The 6,554-nt window shown below is 45.1% G+C and overlaps 1 long non-coding RNA gene across 2 annotated transcripts; it reads left to right on the forward strand.

Annotated features, from left to right (window-relative positions):
• Window positions 1-526: 526 nt before the first annotated feature.
• LOC123166338 (uncharacterized) lies at window positions 527-4,552 on the forward strand. Of its 2 annotated transcripts, XR_006483442.1 has the most exons (3): window positions 534-868; window positions 3,791-3,992; window positions 4,132-4,552. It is a non-coding gene; the product is annotated as an uncharacterized lncRNA (long non-coding RNA). The 2 variants fall into 2 exon arrangements; XR_006483441.1 differs by having other exon boundaries at window positions 527-868; window positions 3,791-4,552.
• Window positions 4,553-6,554: the final 2,002 nt, after the last annotated feature.

Here is a 6,554-nt window from a genome sequence, read left to right on the forward strand (position 1 = left end):
TTTTTAATGTAAGGACCCCAGGTAGGGGACACTTTTTAACATGTTTAGGTTAGATTTTCCTACCATTACTTGTGTACGGCCATGGTTCAATCATCGAGTACAAAAATTGGTATAATCATATGCAGTACTTATAGCTTCAAAAGATCACAAAATACGGAACATACATATGACCGGAATTGCAATTATATTATTTCCTAAGCTCATTATAACTTGCTGTTTTCTTGATATAGAAATGAATGAAAACTTTCGATCTTACAATACAGTTAATACGAAAGGTGAAATATCATATTATGAATGTCTCTGGCTAAAACAAATTTCATAGGGATGTTCTGACGTGTGTAAAATTGATATGAAGGCAGCTAGGCCCACCCTGGAATTTTGGACCAGCCTATCTGATTCAATATGGGCCAGGAAAATAAAATAAAATAAAATAAAAGCCCAATACCATTCATGACCCTCTGCCCAGGCTGAGATTGCTGAGAAAAAAAATTCACGCAGCCAGGATTGCCCTGGCCGCTGAGACACATCCAGAGACCAGAGTAGGGAGTTCCATGTCTCAAAAAAGAAAAAAAAGAGTAGGGAGTTCCAGACCCAGCCACCGACGCATCGAGCCAGCCGCTCGCTTCCTTTCGCGACCTCCGGATTTCGCCATCTTGCTCGCTCGTCGCGTCCCCGCCTGTGTAGCCGATCGTTGGGCGCCCAGGACCACAGCCTGTCCGTCCCGCCCGCTCGGTGTTTGGGGCTCGACGGCGGCCGCGCCACCTCAACTGCGCAGTCGTGCCCCTGCAAGCCGGCGCTGGCGCCGGCGCCCAATCCGCACATCGGCGCTCGGCCGCAGGCAGCCAGCAACCATCCGTGTTGATTTGAGGTACCAGTTCAGCTCGTCCACTACCCATTTGGCGATTACCAAGTTTTGATTCGAGGGTTTGCTCTTCTCTGTACTACTCAGTACATAATTTGTGTTGAATTATATTACTATGAATTTGTAATTGATATTAAGTAAATTAGTTAGATTGTCTCTAAGTCTTCTATGCAAAAATGAGACTTAATTGACAAGTTTAGTATGTTTGTAAGACCATATCGATCTATTTCTGTGGTATTGGTAGTTAGTTAGAACGTTCACAATGTCATATTTGTTGTCAATTTTTTTAGGAGGACACCCTGTTTTCAAATCCTAGATCCGCCATTGATCATAAGCTCAACCTTTACATTCTGGAATTTGAAATGCCGATCTGCTTAAAATAGGTAACTTAATCAGATAAAGATGTTATATGAATATCCTATAGATATTATTCTCAGACAACATGGATTATCCAACTGAAGTTAGCCGAAGCTAAATATAACCTTCTCAAGCATCTGAAAGAATTGCTTCATTTGTCTCATACTGTGGAAAAGTAGAGTGGTGATACAATTGATCACCAATGGGTGCACAAATAAGGAGTACGGTTTGAGGTGTTAGAAACTACAATGCAAATCAAAATTAGTAATTCAAATCTATCTGTAACAAAATGTAGCGAACTATACGAAAGAGTCAAGCACATACTTATGTCAGCCACTTAAAGACAAATGTGACGAAGTGAGAAACATTACTGCCAATAAAATTTGGAGGATCCGTGCAAAGATCAACTTGCATGGAATTAAAAGAAAACAAAAGTAGTTGCAGTCATGAATTAGTGATGCGGGACTGCATATCAGAACGGAAGTAACTGACAAAAATAATTAGCTCACCTTCTTAAAACATAGGTGAAGCTTGGCACTGCAGTAGATAAAATTTTGTAGATTAATAAGTGAAACAAAAAATTGCAAGAACGACTGCAGAAAGAAGCCATTATGTTCATAACATGTAGGTAATGCGAGAATAATATGGCAGGCTACAAACCATCTGAAAAGCCCTATGCACACTGTATTTCTACCCTATCCATAAGACCAAATTATTTATGTTGGAACCCACATATATCAGTACATTTCTCTGTGCGGTTGGAAGAGAAACTGAGATCCACCAAGAGAAATAGAAAAGTGGTCGCAGGTAGGATCCTAATTAATGATACAATGAATGCAATCAGGTCAAAATAATATTCTACCTTGTCATAGTTAAAAATACAAAAATACTAATTTACAAACACATAATTAGCAGATAAGTTCTTAGCAAAAGTTGTAGAGAAAATTTCTTCAGAGCCAATACACTACCTTGACTGGAAAAGTAACCCAAAAATATAATTGTGTTGGATAAATGTAGGTTAAGCATAGAGAATGCTGCATAATACCTCATCACTTAAGCCTCATATTTGTCAGTTCGGTACGACAACTTCCTGCAATTTAAATCTCATAGTAGACATGTATGATTTGCTACCTCACGTGCACATTTGATTGCATTTGAAATTATATTCTTCACATATGCTCTTATCGGTAGAAAAATGTGGAATGATGATTTACCAACCATAGAAAGAAACATATTGCTACATTGTATATCAGAGAGAGGGAAAGAACCACAATAGGATAAATGCCAGTGTAAGGCGAACATGTAACATGAACATGGTCACTCAGAACAACGGTGCAGTTTTTAAGCATACTGAACTGATAAAGGGGATGCGAGTCGAAGCTTCATACATTTCCGTACATACCTAGAATCATTTTCAATAATTCTAAATTTGTGGCTAACTTGAAAAGACGATGCATGCTATCTTAAGCACCAACGACTGGCGAAACTAAAAATAAGCACCTAAAAATGCCTTATACAACAATATCATGTAGTAGTTTCTATATACCCGAGCCATCTTGGCTTAGCCAACGATCTATGGTACCTCATCACTTAAGCTCAGACTTATCAATACAGTACTACAACTTCACTTCGATGTAGATCCTAGAGAATACACGTATGTCTTTCTACCTCATGTACGTGTATCCATTTCAGATTCCATTATTCACCAGTGCTCTTGAACATGGTCACACAAAATGTTTGTAAGATATAAGGAAAACATACTGAACCGGAAAAAAAGATGTCAGTCAGAGCTGTGTACATTTCCTTGCATACCTTGATTCAATTCTTTCTAATTTGAGGCTACCACGTAAGCCTGATGCATGCTTCAATATTATCCATACATGTAAATATAAGAAAGCTATGATATTCTCGCCACACAATTTATTTTCAGCTATACCAAGACATTCCTTGAGCATCTGGGCATCTGGAAGGCAATCTAGAGATTGTAAAACCGTGCACCTTAAACATATGTAATAAGTATAGAGTGAATATTTTCGGGAGGACCATGGATGTCTAGAAATTATTAGCTAAATCAGCATCATTTAATAGAAACAAAACGAATCTTAATGTAATGTACAACCGTTAAAAAAAACTAAATGGAACAATTATTAGAAAAAGTTCATGTCATATAAGTTGGTCAATCAAAAAGTTGTTGAATTGTTGAGTTCCTCCTTCCGCTATAAAAAATATTATTGAGTTCCTCCTGTAAGTGCTACAATGGTCATGTATTATTAGCTCAAATCAACATCAACTTGTTTGAAGCAGAATGACACATCTTTGCTATGATGAATATGTAAATAAATTCTGTGCAATTCCATAAATATTTTTTCTTTCATACACAGTGACGCATTTTGGTTGTAAAGATCATGTAAATAATTTTTTATATCTTTGCAAATAAGATTAACCTTGATGTATAAATCCGATCAGAGTAGAGGTAGCTATGAAAGGTCATGCGGCACATCATTAGTCTAAGGCTCTAACCACTTCCATGGAGAATCTAACATCTCAACTACGCATATCTGTTTGTTCCAGAAGCCACAAAATTGAGGTACGCAGAAGATGAACAAACCTGAGAAATGATGATCCAAAGATGAGTCGGAGTTCGAGCATCGCATAGCCGTCAGCTGTGGTTGCTTGTAGGCGGAGTGTCTCAGACCTAAGTTGTTGCCGCTGGACCGTGGTTACATGCATCCTCGCTTGGAGGCAGCGGTGCTGGGAGATATGCATGTCCAAGGTGAAGAAGTGGACGAAGCCCGAAGAAGCAATCTGTGTCTCCCTATCGCTGTGTCCTGCTCCTCAATATGTCACCTTAGTTATGGCCGCCTTATCTCTCATGCTGCTGATTTAAACCTGCCCTACTCTTCTTCTCCTAGGCTAGTCGAGCGCTTCAGCGGGTGCCTCGCCGACGACGGGGAAGGAAGGATCAGAAGTGATGGCTATAGTGCTAAGAAATTGGAAACCCTAGCAATTGATCTTCTCTATAAACATTTGTGGCAAGGGACGTGGAACCTGCTTCAGGGAAGAAGAGATGGATCACGTGAGAGAAGATACCAGCTTGCATCCTTTATCGGACAGACAATTGTTTTTTTTTGCCAATTGCCTAGTCCATATTGTCCATGTGTTCGATGCATGCAAACGTGTGGCTCTTGGAGTTTGTAGGTAGACCTGCTATATTGCTCTTGATATGTGTAAAGAGCTTTACTTTTTATTTCCCCTTTTTCCTTTCCAATTCGGACATGCATCAGTTCATGCGTGACTGTACTCTTGTTTTAATTATATATAATAGATTGCACCCCTCGAGGCTGTCACTGCTACATAATCATCATCACTGTGACTCACTTTACAAAGATTCATGTCCACTTAATTGACATAACTTTCATTCCTGCAAACGGTATATTTAGCACATGCAATTTTAAGAATACATTTGAATTAACCTTTTTATGCAAACCTTTCGTTTTTACGTATTACTCAATTCCTTTCCATCGCTTCAAAACATAACAATTTAGTTTGTTTATACTTAACGCGTACCCAGTTTTTACACGAGCAATAACCAAGATAATTTGACGCCAGGTCTCTGACAAGGACCTCGATTCTGCAAAAAGGTGGCGTCCTCCAGCAGGATAGCATTTATCGATCGACGATGGAAAACGCGTCGTCCCTGCCCGTGGAACCTGTACCGACCTGTTCCAGGCCTAGTACAGCACTGTTCGTCTGCTGTATATTCCACTTTTCCAACTCTGCCTTCAAACAGTATATGCTCAAACGCTACTTTATCTGTCAATCGTGACGCACTGATTGACGCATTGGATAACGGGGACATATGTCCCCATAGACCAAACGTTCGCCTTCGCTTCTCTCTTCCAACTATGATTTGGAGCGTTCGGCTCAGCTCCAGACCTGGAGTTGTGGAGCTGAGGAGCCGGAGGGCTCCCGAACACGCCCCTAGTAGCTCAGCATGGCCAGTCCTCTGCGAGCCGCGTTGTTCCTTCTGACCCTGTTGCTCTGCTGTACGCCATCTTTCGGCCGGCCTATCCCAGCCACCCTGCCTTCTCTCCCCAGATCTCACCCCGGAACCCGTGGCCCTTCGCTATTTGGTTTCGCTTGGGGTTCCTGGCAAAGTATTGCCATCTGCTCGGCATTTGCCCTTGCCGCCGCCGGCCTCGTCGCTCTCCTGATCGTGTTGTGTTGCCGCTGCGCTGCAGCAGCAGCACCAGCAGCTGCGCCGGCGAGGTCGGCTTGGGGGAAGACAGAAGAAGCTGCTACGGTGACGTCCGCTCCGGGGATAGCAGCGGCTCCCTCTGCCTTGACGGGGATACCCGAGGCGGACACCGCGAGCTTAGCCCCGTCTTCTTCCACGCAGCCAGCCACCCTCGCGCTCGCCTACCCGGGCTTCGCCCCGTCTTCTTCCATCGAGCCAGCCACCGACGCCCGGATGGAGATTTCCGAGGAGGCCAATTCGACGGCTCCACACCCGTCCACGGCCCTCGCGCTCGCCTACCCGGGCTTCTCCTCGTCTTCTTCCACCGAGCCAGCCACCGACGCACGGATGGAGATTTCCGAGGAGGCCAATTCGACGGCTCCACATCCGTCCACGGCCCTCGCGCTCGCCTACCCGGGCTTCGCCCCGTCTTCTTCCACCGAGCCAGCCACCGACGCTCGGATGGAGATTTCCGAGGAGGCCAATTCGATGGCTCCACATCCGTCCACGACCCTCGCGCTCGCCTACCCGGGCTTCGCCCCGTCTTCTTCCATCGAGCCAGCCACCGACGCTCGGATGGAGATTTCCGAGGAGGCCAATTTGACGGCTCCACGTCCGTCCACGGCCCTCGCGCTCGCCTACCGGGCTTCGCCCCGTCTTCTTCCACGGAGACGGCCACCGACACCCTTGCTGGGGGGATGGACGTTTCCGTGGTGCCACGCCCATCCACGGCCCTCGCGCTCGCCACCCCGAGCTTCGCCCCATCTTCTTCCACCTAGACAGCCACAGACGCGATGGAGGTCTCCCCGGCGAGCTTGGCGCCATCGTCACCAGCCTCTTCTTGGGGGACATCCTTTCAGATGGAGCACTACGGTGCGGCACCGGCGGGCTCCACGACGGCACCGGTCTGGAGGACCTATTTACGGCTGCAGCACTACACGGGAGCTTCTTCGGCTTCAGGACCCGGCGGCTCGACATCATTTCAGATGCAGCAGTATGGTGCTGCACTCGCCTCCAGGCCAGCTCCGGCGGGTTCCGCGACATCCGCGACGACCCCGGCCTGGATGACTTCTCTACTGCTGCAGCAGTACACGGGAG

The sequence above is a fragment of the Triticum aestivum genome, chromosome 7D (genome assembly GCF_018294505.1).
Source record: "Triticum aestivum cultivar Chinese Spring chromosome 7D, IWGSC CS RefSeq v2.1, whole genome shotgun sequence".
Lineage (NCBI taxonomy): Eukaryota > Viridiplantae > Streptophyta > Magnoliopsida > Poales > Poaceae > Triticum > Triticum aestivum.